Here is a 16,771-nt window from a genome sequence, read left to right as displayed (position 1 = left end):
TTAGCCAGATCTGTCACTCAAAAGCAGTGTAGGTAATGGTGGGCGGGGTTCCACGGGTGATTGACAGACCCATCCACCGTTATCCACAATGCAGAACCTGCATTACAAGTTCTACACATCCTATGTCCTACACAAAGCTCCTGCCCCTTACTCTCCCACACTCCCCCATGTCTGGCCAAATACCAGCCAAACCCCGCCCCACGGCTGAACACCACCCCTCCACGGGTCGCGGGTGGGGGAGGGGTGCCCGCGATTTTCGGTAGGGGGGGTCGTGGGTGGGGTGCCCACGAATTTCGGGAGGAGTTGTCGCGGGTGGGGGGAGGGGTGCCCGCGGATTTCAGGAGGGGGGGGGCGGGGGGGGCTAGGGTTGCCCGCCAATTTCGTGAGGGGGGTCACGGGTGGGGGGAGGGGTGCCCGCGAATCGGGGGGTTGTGTGTGTCACGGGTGGGGGGAGGGGTGCCCGCAAATTTCAGGAGGGGTGTCCGCGAATTGGGGGGGGGTGTGTCCGCGATTTTAGGGAGGGGGGGTCGCGGATGGGGGGAGGGGTGTCTGCCAATTTCGGGAGGGAGGCTACGGGTGGGGGGAGGGGTGCCCGCAAATTGGGGGGGGGGTGTGTGTGTCACGGGTGGGGGGATGGGTGCCCGCAAATTTCGGAAGGGGGGGTGGAGTGCCCGTGAATTGGGGGGGGGGGGGTCGCGGGTGGGGGGAGGGGTGCCTGTGAATTTCGGGAGGGGGGGTCACGGGTAGGGGGAGGAGTGCCCGCGAATTGGGGGGTGTGGGGGAGGGGTGCCCACAAATTTCGGGAAGGGGGGGGTCACGGGTGGGGGAGGGGTGCCCGTGAATTGGGGTGTGTGTGTGTGTCGCTGGTGGGGGGAGAGGTGCCCGCGAATTTCAGGAGGGGGGGTCTCGGGTGCGGGGAGGGGTGCCCACTAAAGGGATTCTCTCTCTCTGCGATCCCTCTCTCTCTCTGCGATCCCTCTCTCTCTCTGCGATCCCCTCTCTCTCTCTGCGATCCCTCTCTCTCTCTGCGATACCTCTCTCTATCTCTCTGCGTTACCACTCTATCTCTCTCTGCGATCCCTTTCTATCTCTGCGATCTCTATCTCAATTATACTAGATCTCACACTCACATATATTTCTACTTCTAATGGGGCGTAGCCCCTCACGACGGTGTGAAGAGCGCCCGGAGGGCACGATGAATCACCTAGTATAAATATATCTGCCATCCACTGCCTCAACACAAACATACACAAACACAGTACATACATACATACATATATGCAGCCATATATGGCCTCTGTAATACCCTACAGGCGTTCTTCTCACCATCGCTAGGGCTCTGCCCCCTTAACCTGTGAAAGTTTTCATTATGGGAGGGGTGGTGGGGATTGATGGGCGGGTGTGGTAAAGGGGTGCGTGCGTGCTGTGGAAGGGCGTGAGTTTGGTGTTCCATGGGTGGGGGAAGGTTTGTGGTGGGTGGGGGAGGTGCGGTATTGTTTATGCAAGTGCATGTGGGTGTGCTGCACATGTGTGTTGGGGTGTTGTGGGTGGGGGAGGTTGTTTGGGGTTTCTGTAACAAAAATAGCATCCACAGACCCTGCGGCTAAACTTACCCAATGCCTCCAAGTCACTGCGGGCTTTGCGGAGCTACTGGCAACCTCCCCCAATAGCTGGAATCCTCCATATGGATTAGGACCTAGAATCCTAAGGACCGAAGCGGCCGTCTTTCTGCTCTTTCCTGGAGCTACACACTGCCGCCATTTTCGCATTAGATACAGCTTATCCCGGGCTGCTGCTTCCGGTCCCTCCCTGTATCCATCAGTATAACACAGCTGGCTTTTACCTTCACTCACTGTTCCTCCCATGTGTGCGGCGGCCTGGCCGCCTAGCTCCGGGACCAGGGATAGGTCTATTCTTCAGCCCGCAGCCTGGGTACTAGAGCCCGGCTCCCGTCATGTGTCCCCTGGCCGGCTTCTCTCACCCCGCAGCGGGCGGAGCAAGCTAGGCACCTCCCCGGTCACATGGGGCTCAGTCAGACAGGGGGGGGGGGGAGTTGGAGCAATATATATATATATATATATATATATATATAACCCTAATACACTGAATATAACCACCACCCAAACATGCTGTATACCCCTCCCCAATATCCTGTATATACCCCTCCACAATGTTGTATACACAGGATATTAGGGAGAGTATATATATATATATATATATATATAGGGTTGGATGCGAGCCGGCACTCCAATGAAACTTGAATAACGGGCCCCGGGGTGCCTTCCTCCAGATAAGGAATAGAGTTCAATAATAGGCGTCACTCCGAGGGCTTTCAATGGAAAAACTTTTTTTATATAAGCAGAAAAAAACAGACTACATCATCACGTCTGCTATGTCGACGTTTCAATGTCCTGAGACATTTTTCTCAAGACCAGACATGAGAATAGGCATACAGCGAATGTTACACAAATAACTGTTTAAATAGGCGCTTACCTGACACTTGTCCGTCCGGCGGCCGGGTGCACGCCGTCACGCCCCGCATCGAGGAGTCCCGGAATGCTGACGTCAGCCTCCTGCTCCCGTTGCCTGGGAGACACATGAAGCCGCCGTCCCCGGCCGCCGGACGTCATCGCGCAGGCTGTCAGTGTAACTGGAGATGAAAAAGCAAATTACACTGTGAACAACTGTGCCACACAAATAGGTTAAACAACTATGCAACAAATATAAATGCATGAACGGTGCCAGTGGGGCAGCAACAAATGAGTGATAACGGGAATACTGTAAATATCAAAAGACACACTGATCAATAAAGAACGCTCCAATTAAAGCGTTCGTTGAGTCCCAGCGGCTTACAAGTCTGTAACCTAAAAATCCAACGGGCTTCCATCTTGAGCAATGCCCCATCTCTGTCGCCCCCTCTGCGAAAGGGAGGGACATGGTCTATTAGGATAAATTTAAGGTCACTGATGGAATGGCCCGCTTCCAGAAAGTGACGGGCCACTGGCTGATCCGATGATTTGGACTTAATGGCATTAGATATGGCAGAACGATGCAAGGCCATCCTGTCACGCACTGTGCGGATGGTCTTGCCCACGTAATGCAGGTGACATGGACAATATAGTAAATAAATGACATGTGTCGTCAGACAGGTGAGCACATGTCGAATAGCTGATTTTGGTGACGGGGTGGAGAAATGTTTTACACACCACCAAGTTTTTGCAAGTTGTACAGTTCAGGCACCTGTAGCAACCCGGGAGTTTGGACAAGAAATTCTGTGGCTGTGATGGTACATCAAACCCGGTAATATCGGTATGCACCACCTGATCCTTGATGTTGCGCCCCCGGGTGTAACAAGCCATGGGTCTTCTGTTTTGCAATCCAGGGAGAGATACATCGGTCTTAATAATCGGCCACAAAGCTGTTGTTGCTCTTTGTACTACAGGGCTTGACGTGGAGAATTCTTGTTTCCATGGTAATAAATTGTCATGGTGGCGCACTTTAGGTATTAATAAATCGGTCCGTGGCATGGCCAAGACCTCCTTTTGGAGTACTTGTAGTTGTTTAAGGTTATAACCTCTGGTTACAAATTTCTCCACCACTGCATTGGTACTCTCTACAGCTGCTTGTCTGGTGCTAGATATTCTGGCAACTCTCATTAATTGGGATTTTGGGAGCCCCCGTTTAAGGGGTTTAGGATGGTGACTTGATCCCAACAGCAAGGTATTACGATCAGTTGGTTTTGTGTAAACCTTGGTTGTCAAATTCCCATTGGATAATGACACCTGTACGTCCAAGTACTCGATGGATTCTTGTTGTATATTATATGTATACTTAATGGGACTAGTACTGGTATTAATCGCTTGAATATGCTCCTCAAGGATAGCAGTTGGCCCAGTCCATAGACAAAAGAGATCGTCGATGAAACGACAGTATAATAAGATGTGCTTTGCTATGTGGTCCACACTTAAAAATTTCTCTTCTTCCTCCGCAAACATGAAAATGTTTGCCAGACTTGGGGCTACCGGGCTCCCCATAGCACACCCCGCTTTTTGTTGGTAAATGGCTCCATTGAACAGGAAGTAATTCCTTTCAAGGGTTAATGATAGCAACTGCACAAATAAATGATGGTCAATCTCGTTGATATTTTGTGATCTTAAAAATTTGGCGACTGCTGCTACTCCAGCTGCCTGGGGGATGGCTGTGTACAAGCTGCATACATCAAGCGTAACAAGAACCGTATCGGGTGGTATGTGGGTGACCTGTTGTAGCCTCAGGAGGAAGTCGGTGGTGTCTTTCACGTAAGTTGGTTGTTTTTGAACATGAGGTTGGAGTAAAGTGTCCAGAAATTTTGAAACAGGCTGGAAAAGAGAGTTGTTAGCCGAAATAATTGGTCGGCCTGGAGGCCTGCTGGGATTTTTGTGGAGTTTGGGCACCGTATAGATGACCGGCGTTACTGGAAACTGCTGCATGAGGGCACTAGCCAAATTTTTATTAATGAGTTGCCTTTGGGTGGCCTGAACCAATAATGAGTCCAATTCATGCTTGTAAATGATGGTGGGGTCAGTGGGAAGTTTATCGTATACCATGGTATCACTGAGCTGTTGGTATATTTCGTCTTTATAGTCGCTTAGATTTTGGACGACTATTGCTCCCCCTTTGTCCGCCGCCCGTATTACTATATGTCTGTATCCAGCCAAGTCATTGAGGGCCTTGCGCTCCTCCCGTGATAAATTATAATGAGTGGTAGTAGTGGCTGAATTGTATTTTGTCACTGATGCATCCACCAATCTGGAAAAGGTGGGGATAGAAGTGTTAGAGGACACTGGGTCAAATTTGGAACTACTCCTGGATTGAATAAATTTTTGTATTGGATCAGTGGCCATTGAAGACTCAGAATGTTGAAAATGTTCTTTCAAACGGAGGTGGCGGTCAAATCGATGGCGATCTATCTGCCATTGTAGCTCCTTGTGGGTATTGGTAGGAATAAACGATAAGCCTTTTTTAAGAACAGCCTCTTCGGCCGGTTTCAAGGTATATGAGGATAGATTATAAATTAACTCCTCAGAAGGGCCTTTAGCTCTCGTTGCCCTTTGGTTCTGGCCACTCCTGCGGGTGGCTTTGTTTTTAGGCTTGATGGGCCTGGTTGTTCTAAAGGGACCTCTGTTCTACGGGAGGCTTCATCAGAATCTTGCAATCTGAAATCACTGTCAGAATTGGAAGTCGCTGTTTCTCTTGCTCGGTTCTCTCTTCTACGACGATACCCATACGGGCCTGGTTTGTTATAGTTTTGTGGTCCTGGTTCCCCACCCATGAGCCACCTATAAACCTTATTTTCATCGTAGTCTCTGGAGACCGTGGTGAATTTGTTCGCCTTGAATTTAAGGAGCTCCTTTCTGTAATTTTCCACCTTGGTGGTTAAATTACGTTGCCAATCGGGGTTAGATGTTTGTATATTGGGTATCTGATGTAAAGCTTCCAATTTATCAATTTTATCTTTCACCAATGCAAGTTCTCTCTTTGACTCGTCGATGACTAAAAGCATCAGATCTAAACTGCATTTATTTAAGACCCCGATCCATTTTGCACAAAAATCGGGATTGAATCTACCGATAGTCGGGATGTTTCTGATCCTGAAACCCCGTGGGATCATGTGCTGGCGGAAATACTTGGACAATGATGAGCCGTGAAGGAGATAGTCCACCTCTCTCTTTTTCAATTGAAACATTTGATGCATGATGTCATCAAGCGATACATCAGGTATCGTGTCTTCCTCCGTTTCATCAAACAATATTTGCTGTGCCTCGGCATCGCTAATGCTGTGAATTAACCCCTTAGTGGCCGGCATGGTGCGGCAGCCAGTGGGGGGTTGCATGGGATTCTCCATACTGCAGTCTGCGGGATAATAAAGCCCGGTAATGCGCTATAATCGATGGTGGGTGCCTTGCTCCGGTTGGATCACCGCGGTGGTCCTGGTGAACAGGGTTGGATGCGAGCCGGCACTCCAATGAAACTTGAATAACGGGCCCCGGGTGCCTTCCTCCAGATAAGGAATAGAGTTCAATAATAGGCGTCACTCCGAGGGCTTTCAATGGAAAAACTTTTTTTATATAAGCAGAAAAAAACAGACTACATCATCACGTCTGCTATGTCGACGTTTCAATGTCCTGAGACATTTTTCTCAAGACCAGACATGAGAATAGGCATACAGCGAATGTTACACAAATAACTGTTTAAATAGGCGCTTACCTGACACTTGTCCGTCCGGCGGCCGGGTGCACGCCGTCACGCCCCGCATCGAGGAGTCCCGGAATGCTGACGTCAGCCTCCTGCTCCCGTTGCCTGGGAGACACATGAAGCCGCCGTCCCCGGCCGCCGGACGTCATCGCGCAGGCTGTCAGTGTAACTGGAGATGAAAAAGCAAATTACACTGTGAACAACTGTGCCACACAAATAGGTTAAACAACTATGCAACAAATATAAATGCATGAACGGTGCCAGTGGGGCAGCAACAAATGAGTGATAACGGGAATACTGTAAATATCAAAAGACACACTGATCAATAAAGAACGCTCCAATTAAAGCGTTCGTTGAGTCCCAGCGGCTTACAAGTCTGTAACCTAAAAATCCAACGGGCTTCCATCTTGAGCAATGCCCCATCTCTGTCGCCCCCTCTGCGAAAGGGAGGGACATGGTCTATTAGGATAAATTTAAGGTCACTGATGGAATGGCCCGCTTCCAGAAAGTGACGGGCCACTGGCTGATCCGATGATTTGGACTTAATGGCATTAGATATGGCAGAACGATGCAAGGCCATCCTGTCACGCACTGTGCGGATGGTCTTGCCCACGTAATGCAGGTGACATGGACAATATAGTAAATAAATGACATGTGTCGTCAGACAGGTGAGCACATGTCGAATAGGAATGCTGATTTTGGTGACGGGGTGGAGAAATGTTTTACACACCACCAAGTTTTTGCAAGTTGTGCAGTTCAGGCACCTGTAGCAACCCGGGAGTTTGGACAAGAAATTCTGTGGCTGTGATGGTACATCAAACCCGGTAATATCGGTATGCACCACCTGATCCTTGATGTTGCGCCCCCGGGTGTAACAAGCCATGGGTCTTCTGTTTTGCAATCCAGGGAGAGATACATCGGTCTTAATAATCGGCCACAAAGCTGTTGTTGCTCTTTGTACTACAGGGCTTGACGTGGAGAATTCTTGTTTCCATGGTAATAAATTGTCATGGTGGCGCACTTTAGGTTTTAATAAATCGGTCCGTGGCATGGCCAAGACCTCCTTTTGGAGTACTTGTAGTTGTTTAAGGTTATAACCTCTGGTTACAAATTTCTCCACCACTGCATTGGTACTCTCTACAGCTGCTTGTCTGGTGCTAGATATTCTGGCAACTCTCATTAACAACTTGCAAAAACTTGGTGGTGTGTAAAACATTTCTCCACCCCGTCACCAAAATCACCAAAATCAGCATTCCTATTCGACATGTGCTCACCTGTCTGACGACACATGTCATTTATTTACTATATTGTCCATGTCACCTGCATTACGTGGGCAAGACCATCCGCACAGTGCGTGACAGGATGGCCTTGCATCGTTCTGCCATATCTAATGCCATTAAGTCCAAATCATCGGATCAGCCAGTGGCCCGTCACTTTCTGGAAGCGGGCCATTCCATCAGTGACCTTAAATTTATCCTAATAGACCATGTCCCTCCCTTTCGCAGAGGGGGCGACAGAGATGGGGCATTGCTCAAGATGGAAGGCCGTTGGATTTTTAGGTTACAGACTTGTAAGCCGCTGGGACTCAACGAACGCTTTAATTGGAGCGTTCTTTATTGATCAGTGTGTCTTTTGATATTTACAGTATTCCCGTTATCACTCATTTGTTGCTGCCCCACTGGCACTGTTCATGCATTTATATTTGTTGCATAGTTGTTTAACCTATTTGTGTGGCACAGTTGTTCACAGTGTAATTTGCTTTTTCATCTCCAGTTACACTGACAGCCTGCGCGATGACGTCCGGCGGCCGGGGACGGCGGCTTCATGTGTCTCCCAGGCAACGGGAGCAGGAGGCTGACGTCAGCATTCCGGGACTCCTCGATGCGGGGCGTGACGGCGTGCACCCGGCCGCCGGACGGACAAGTGTCAGGTAAGCGCCTATTTAAACAGTTATTTGTGTAACATTCGCTGTATGCCTATTCTCATGTCTGGTCTTGAGAAAAATGTCTCAGGACATTGAAACGTCGACATAGCAGACGTGATGATGTAGTCTGTTTTTTTCTGCTTATATAAAAAAAGTTTTTCCATTGAAAGCCCTCGGAGTGACGCCTATTATTGAACTCTATATATATATATATATATATATGTATATATACACATATATACATATACAGGATGTTGGGGAGGGGGTATATACAGTGTATAGGTGAGAGGAGTATGCAGGAATTTGGGAGGGGGTATAGAGGATATAGGTGAGGGGGGTATGCAGGAATTTAGGAGGTGGTATACAGGATATTGAGGAGGGGGGTAATACAGTGTATAGGTGAGGGGGGAGTATGCAGATATTGGGGAGGGGGTATACAGGAAATTGAGGAGGGGGTGTACCAGTCGAAATTGGGGAGGGGGTATACAGTGCATAGGTGAGGGGGGAGTATGCAGGAATTTGGGAGGCGGTATACAGGATATTGTGGAGGGGGTATACAGTATATAGGTAAGGGGGGAGTAAGCAGATATTGGGTAGGGGGTGTCACAACATTCAAGTATTGTTTGGTTCTTACCTGGTTTGTGACTTCTCCTGTCAGTTCAGCTCTGCTCCATGCTGCAAGGAAGTTCTGTGTGGTTTGAGCTTTGCTAATTAATTACAACACCTGAGTGAGACATGGTCAGCTCTCACTGATTGAGGCACCTGTGAGACTCCAGCAATTAACTCCCTATATAAAGCTCAATCCCTGCCAGAGTATAGGTTCACACCAGCTCCAGCGGTCCTGTGCATTATCCATTACCTTGAGATTCCTGACTATTGTATTTGACCTCTCCTGCTTGATCCTTCGGTACCTGACCTGTGTTATCCAGTGTATGATCTCAGCTTGCCTAGTGACCATTCTTCAGCTTCATCCTAGTGTACTGCAAACTGTGCTTTCCTGTGTATGACCCGGCCTGACCTTGGACTCCCTTTGCTTTATCCTTTGGTACCTGCTTTGTCCGTTCCGATCTCGACCCGGCTAGCTTCCATATTTCATCTCATTAGTACTTATACAAACTCACAAGGGAAACCTGACAAGGGGGCTGCAACCAACATGCCTGGCGCCGTAGAAGCCAGTGGCAAACGCAGGATTTTCAGAAGGGGGTTTCCAGAGGGGCGGAGCAAAGCATGGAGATGGACACTTAGGTGACCCAGTATATGCCGGGTCAGTTAAAGTATTATAGATAGACCAAATGTATATAAATAATGGTACTTATGTAATATCTGGGCTTCCGTTGTTCTTATGAGACCGCGTGCGCTCGCCACGCTTCGGGCACGGTGGCTCGCTGCGCTCGCCACACTATATAAAATCAACTCCATGCGTAGTTGGATAGTAGGGGTATGAAAAAATGGGGTGCATTTAACATGGGAGTCCAGATAATACATAAGTACCTAAATAATAATAATAATAATAAATAAATAAAAATATATATATATACATACATATACATACATACAGGGGCGTCAACAGCAGTGTAGAAGCCTGGGCATAGCAATGTATTGGGGCCCCTACTGATCCTCCAGCGGTAGGGGTGGGGGAAGCTTTGATGTCCCGGGGGTGGTAGAGGGTATTATATCAACCACTCAGCATGTAGGATGGATCAGTAATTTCCACTAATTACCCCTTTACTGCACAGATGGTGGGAGATGGGGTGGGAGAAGGGGGCATTGGGCTGAATGAAGGGGCCCTGATACATAACTTCCAGGGTGTTAGAGGATGTTTAATATGCAGAGGAGGGGTGTATAGTGGAGTGGGCTTATTATTCATAATTTTCTGGTGGGAGGACAGCTTGCTTGACTGCAGATATCTCCAGTTCCCGGAAACAGATTTCTTAGATTTTAATGGAATTGAAAACTAGAGAATCCCACCTACCAAATGGTATTGGGGACTAGGGGATCAGAATTCAGGAGGCAGAGCAATCTGCCAACGAGTATATAAAACTACATACCAGGTGTGTGGAGCTGGAGCAGTAACCAGCTGCTGGAAGGCTGATATCTCTGGTTCTGGGAAAAGTAGAGACAAGCTGCTAGTGTCGTTCAAAGGGGGAGAGTCCCAGCTTTTGGAATATACCCTCAGAAAAACTCTAAGTCAGAAAGAACCTGAAATATCTGACTGGGAAGAGCAATTAACAGGTTTGGATGGGGACCACTGCTTTGAAGTCAGATATCTCCGGTTCCCAAGGGCCGATTTTTACAATTCTTATACCCATGGAAAGAGGGGACCCTCAGCTTTCAGGTGAGGGCCCTTAGACTCCTAGGGGGGTTTCTGGGTACTCAGAAACCCCCCCTGCGTGCGCTACTGGAAGCCCATATCCCGATTGGAGGGGTCACTGGCAGAAAATGCCCGGCACGGTTAGACTCCGCGCTCCTGCATCAGGTCACGCCAATTTCCGAGTTAGGTAGAACAGTACTTCAGTTTGTGACAGGGGGTATACAGGATATTGGAGAGGGGGTATACAGTATATAAGTGAGGGGGGAGTATGCAGAAATTGGGGAGGGGGTAGATACAAGATATTGGGTAGGGGGTATGCAGGAATTGGGGAGGGGGTATACAGTATATAAGTGAGGGGGGAGTATTTAGGAATTGAGGATGGGATATATAGATATATATATACATACAGGAAATAGTGGAGGGAGAGGGGTGGACCCTGCCGCCTAGCAGCTGCCAGCCCCCGGGAGAGAGATGCTTGAAAGCCGGGCTGTGGTACCTGCACTGCGGGCTGGAGGAGACACCGATCCCCTGGTTCACAGAGCAAGGAGGCCGGGATGGCGGGAACATGGCAGGCGGTAACAGGCGGCAGTGTTAGGCCAGGGGGATATGGGTAGGGGCCGGAGGCAGCAGCCTGGGATCAGCTGTGTGTGATGGGGAGATGGCATCAGTGTGTAGCTCCTGGGAGAGCAAAGAGACGACCGCTCTGGTTCCCAGGGCAGTGTGGCCGCGGAGCTAGTGCTGGAAGGCCTCCATGTGACGTCAGCAGTAATCGCGCAGGGGGATTGCAGTTATTGGGGGAGGTTGGCATTAATGGCAGGGTCCGGTAAATATGGGTTTGGGTACACGTCCCTGGGGGGTGTTTGACTTGTGACTGCGGGGGATCGGGTTGTTGTGCACTGGAAATGGTGTTCGCTGGGGGGGTGCTGTTGGTGGTGGGGGGGCTGCCGTGAAGGGAGGCAACATGGGTGGGGATGGGCCATCTCAGGAAGTGCTGCGCTGATAGGCTTTTGGGCCCAGTCTGTCCCTCTGTGACTCCGCCCAGCATCATACACACACTCACAGAGTGACAGATCTGGGCTATTATATAAGAGATACACACAAACATACAGTGCATATACACATATAAACAGTACATGTATACAGCCATAGATGATCTCTCTTATCCATATATACCCCTCCCTCAGACAGCCACTAGTACGTGTTCCAAATTAAAGAGCATTTTACTGTTGGCGTGGCGGCCCGTGGGGGTTACTGCTCCCTGCTGCTGCGACTGGCTGATGATGTGGCTGGTCGGGATGTCCGTGTCATTGCTGCTGGAAAGGAGGCACACGTCTTTCTGTTTCAGCTGCCAGCTCTGCAGCCGCGCTGTCTTGTTTAGCGATGATGCTAGTGAGGGGGTAGAGAGGACGACAGGAGAGGAACGGGTGAGCGGGTGTCTGCTCAGCTGCCCTAATGCACTCTAGTCCTCATTGACTCCCCACCACCCCCTCCCGAAAACCGCCAGTGCTGTTTTAAATGTTGACTAAAGAAGGGGTGCCCCTAAGTGGCTGGGCGTTCCCATATGGTAATGGGGCAGCCCAGCGCCCCCCGCCAATCTCCGGCCCCCGCACGCCACCATGGGTGCGTGCACCCGGCGAACCGAAACTTTACCAGAAATGTGCATGCGCAGATGCGCACCATCGGTCCTTCGTGCGAATGCACAGAGGACCGAATGGATATGAATACCCCCTATGTCACATTCATTTATTAAAAGTTTCTTTATATAGCGCAGCATATTCCATTGTGCTTTACAATTGGAATCAACAGTGGTAAGACAAACTGGGTAATTACAGACATAGAGGCTGGAGGGCCCTGCTCGCAAGCTTACAATCTATAGGGCAATAGGAAGGATTCACAAGGATAAAATATATCTATTGTGTGGTAGTATAACACATCTCCATTGTTAGATTGTGTCTCTGGAAGATTCTGTCTACTTAGTACTGAGTAATAATAAGTAGGGAACAGTATTATTACCTGCTCTATGTGAGGCTGCCTTGTTGGGTTTCTTTTTCTCACTGAGGGCCTTATTCTGGTCTGTGCGTACATTCGCGCACTCTTTCGGATGGCGTTTTTTAGCCCTCTGCGCATGCGTGGGCAACGCTATGCGCATGTGCCACGCATGGTCTCCGTACTTGTTCTCACTAATACCGTACAGAACTGTGCACCGCAATCACTCGTGAAATACGGGCGTATTAAGGGCGTCATTCGGAACTACACAGTGGCGTAGTTTCAAAGTGGGCTAAACTGGGCGTAAACATGGGCGGACACGAGGGAGTGCACTCCCATATGTAGCAATCCCACTATCTGACCCATAATAGTTCTGATCTATGAAGAAAACACTTATGTGTAAGTATAGGAGATGAATACTTACAGGGCAGATCTTTTTCCTTCCTGAGTATGGGCCCCGGGAATCGCTGGGTGCTGACCAAACCCTGCATGACCTCCTCGGTCCTACGCATCCGCTCTGATGCTAAGTCTCCCTGCTGGTGAATCTGGCCAAGCACCTGCACCCACCTGTCGTATTCGGGCTCGGCCGGTGGCTGCTGCACATGCCTGGCACTGGTGGCAGGTGGCACAGACTCCGCCACCTCCTCAAGAGATTCTTGACCAAGCGGTGGGGATGCTGGTGAAAGAGAAAATTACAATTACAACACATTCAAAGCAAATTAGTACCAACTACTTATGCCATGGCAAATAATTACCTTCAACAAAAGCAGCAAAGACATCCGCTGGGGCCTCGCTATCCATGTTGCTCACCCCCCGGACCTCCTCTACTGCAATGCAGCACTCTGCCATCTCCTCCAGGGGGGTGAGCTTCAGCCGGGCTGGCATGGGGCCAGCCCCAGAGGTGTGGCTGTGTTCCCACCGTTTGGTCAATTTCTTCTTGAGGTTGGTTTTGAAGTCGTGTCACCTGCAATCAAAGTTTACATATTACTACATGTCACTCCTGATGTTTGCTGTAGCAACCATTGCAATCTGCAACAGATTACAACATGTGCTTCATTACACACAACTTACATTCTATTAAAATAAACAAACATCCCTTAGAAGATACATTCACACTCACCCTACAATAACTATCGATTAAATGACATGGTAATCATGTCTGTGGCTTCAAGCAACGTGACCGGCCATTTACCAACTCCATCTAACATCTATTTTAAACATTACTGGTCTTGTACTGGTCAAATGTAACACACATGAACTTGCCTCTTCTTAACGTGCTCCGCCTCACGAACTTGTGGAGCCACCGCATTAATCTCCGCAGTTATGTCTTCCCAAATCTTCCATCTCCTTGTGTGTGTCAACCTGTCCTGTGTACACTCGATCCAATCCCGTGCGTGGGGTACCAGTATGGCAAGCTCCTGCGGTTCGTATGCCATGTTCCTGCTGCTTGGTTCCTCCGTTGGCCTATTTCGGCCACGCCCACGGCCACGGCCACCTGTCGCTGTACTTGAAGTGCTGGCCAGGCTACTCTGTTGGGAAGCCACCTGTTGTGTTCCCAATGATTCTGCTGAGGCAGAAGATGGGCCAGCTGCAGATTGGGCTGATGTGGATGGCCCAGCAGCCTGCTCTTCTCCCACTGGCTGGTCTGTGGTGAGGGGCACATAGAAGGTGCTGGAGTCCAGGCGTTCAAAAAGTTTCCGGCACTCCTGGTCTCCTTCAGATTGAGATCCAGCCATGTTTGCAACAACATTTAGTTTTTCTATCACACCTTTATATACTATTTCTGTAATTGGCGTACATCAGCGACACTCTGCGTTCCGTGCGGCAGCGTTCCGTACGGCAGCGTAGACCGTGCGGCGCATAGGCCACGCCCATATGTAGCAATCCCATTATCTGACCCATAATAATTCTGATCTATGGAGCAAACACTTATGTGTAAGTATAGGAGATGAATACTTACAGGGCAGATCGTTTTCCTTCTGGAGGAAGGGCCCCGGGAATCGCTTCCTTTTAATCCCTGACATTGCAGAATAGAGATGGCATATTATACATTACATTACTTCATGTTATTCCTAGTACAGCTGTAGAATGATATAATAGCATAGTATTCATATTATGAACAGTTACAGATTGTTATATGAATACTGGAAATAACGATTTGTAAATTGTCGCTGTCGTAGACTAAGCCATGAGCCAGTGGTGACTCCTCTATGGATGGGGACGGTGTCCATCTCCTGCCAGAGCCTGACACTTGTACTATATCTGGCAAACAGTCCTGCTTGTGGGGACTGTACCCTGACTGTAGGGACTGGTATAAGTAATGTCCCATGTTACACTGCTCTCACTCCTCCCCTACCTGCAGCACATACCCTGCTGTGCTACCTGGTGGAAGAGTAGCATTGCAGTACACAGCATTACTGGACAGTCAGTGGGACTTTGACTCAGCAGCAGAGGTTGCAGCTGCTTTGAAGGCCACGACTGCCCTCTACCAGTCATGTAGCTGGTAAGAACCTGGGTGGTGGGAAGGGCCTGGGTTACAGGTGATGATGGTAGAATGGGGGAGGTATATATGTGACAAGGGGAGAGTGAGTAGATCATGTCACTTGTTATCACTTTGTCGCATACAGAGTTTCTGGGGCCCAAGCACTTCTTATACACAGGAACTGATTTAACAAAACTAGGGATGGCCATTTTGCCATTGCCTTCGATGGTTGCCATTGATGGTAATAGTGCAAGTGGGCATCGATAGTGTAAAACTATGCAGTGGATGACCATCAATGTTTTAACTATCAATGGTCATCCATTTTCTTTTACAGATTGGCCATCGATGGCCATCCCCAGCATAGGCTTGACCTAGGTCAGTGGTTCCTATATAATACATCTACAGATTGTCATGTTTTGTTATAATGAAACAATGTATTGATATAAACAGCATACTTACCACTAGAGGTGGACCAGTTTATGGCGTTTTTCAACTTAAAATACTAAATATATATTTTTAATAATATTTTGTATTTGCTCTGCAATAAAAATGTAAAATTATAAATTGATGATATTTTCATGGAAGATAAATACAGTCTATGTAAAAACACAGACCCCTCATGGAGGGGAATAAGATTGTTCCAGTTGCTCGTGATCATTGTAAATGAGTGGCACGAGATGAGGAGGGAAGGTACTACTGCCATTGCAGAGGGGAAAATACTGTGCAGATAACCCCGTTAAGCTGAGGCTTGTGAACAGCACAAGCACCCTGCAAGGGAACCCGTAGGAGAGGGTATAAAATGGGGGACCCGGGAGAGACTGTTAGTCAGTTACTGTGGAAAGCTGCTAAGCCAGAGAAGTGGGTGCAGGTGCATGCAGAGTGTCACACCTTTGTCATAGGAGTGCAAATGACACCTCTGCCTTGGTGCATTACATATGAAGTAGAATACACATCTTAGTAAATTTCCCCCAATATGTCCAACATTAATCGTTCCAATAAAACTCTCCATGACCTCTCCTTAGGACTATACTTACTGATAAAGCTCAATGAAAACTATTTACCGGAGGTCTAAGCGTATAAATGTCCCTTTATTTTGCTGCTTTTAAATTGTATTCATTTGGTAACAATATTGACAGATTATGCTGACCTGATTATATATCGTACAAGACAAAATTGCTGATATATTTATTATTGTCACTGATAGATACATAGATCATCAGTGCCATTTCCCTGCACTGATTGTAAGGCACATTGGGGCTGGTGATTTTGCAGCAGCCAGGCAGCACCTAACTGTTATTTTTGGTACTTGTTTCCTAGCACGGCGCCCGTCGCGATTTAAGGGCTATTTTTAGCCTTTTCCCCGACAATAAAAAAAACGCGTCCATCGCATGCCTTAAGTTAAGGCATGCGATGCAATCGATGAGATGGACCCGATTTTACATAGGGAACAATGTTAAATGGGCCAATGGACCGGATTTTTCATTGTATACCCACCCTTATGGGTATTTTACATGACAAATGCCCCCCATTATTAACGCCACCCCACGATGAACGCCAACCCAAAACGTGGCGAGCGGCGGCGGTACGCGTCCTTCGACCTTTTTCATACCCCCATTATCCACGTCGACGTGGAATTGATTTTATATAGTGAGGCGAGCGCAGCGAGCCACCGAGCACGAAGCATGGCGAGTGCAGCGAGCCCCATGCGGGGACACGTCATTTCTGTGAAGTAATGCTCGTCCCCTTGCGGGGCTCGCTGCGCTCGCCACGCTTTGGGCTCGCCACACTATATAAAATCAACTCCACGCCGACGTGGAAAGTGGGGGTATGAAAA

The 16,771-nt window shown here is 48.7% G+C and overlaps 1 protein-coding gene across 2 annotated transcripts in view; it reads right to left on the bottom strand.

Moving 5' to 3' along the window:
- RABGAP1L (RAB GTPase activating protein 1 like) overlaps window positions 1-16,771 on the bottom strand; it is a 419,353-nt gene that overhangs the window by 368,526 nt on the left and 34,056 nt on the right. The window contains exon 1 of one of the 2 annotated variants that reach the window (XM_083157294.1): window positions 11,694-11,826. The exons of the other annotated variant lie outside the window; for it this stretch is intronic. The gene's annotated coding sequence lies outside the window, so the exon portion shown is untranslated. Of the gene's footprint in view, window positions 1-11,693; window positions 11,827-16,771 lie in introns of those variants that run through there. 2 annotated transcript variants of the gene reach the window in all.

The sequence above is a fragment of the Crinia signifera genome, chromosome 8, assembly GCF_055691185.1.
Source record: "Crinia signifera chromosome 8, ASM5569118v1, whole genome shotgun sequence".
In the NCBI taxonomy this organism is placed as follows: domain Eukaryota; kingdom Metazoa; phylum Chordata; class Amphibia; order Anura; family Myobatrachidae; genus Crinia; species Crinia signifera.
Note: the sequence above shows the minus strand (reverse complement) of the source record. Positions and strands in the feature narration are given on the sequence as shown.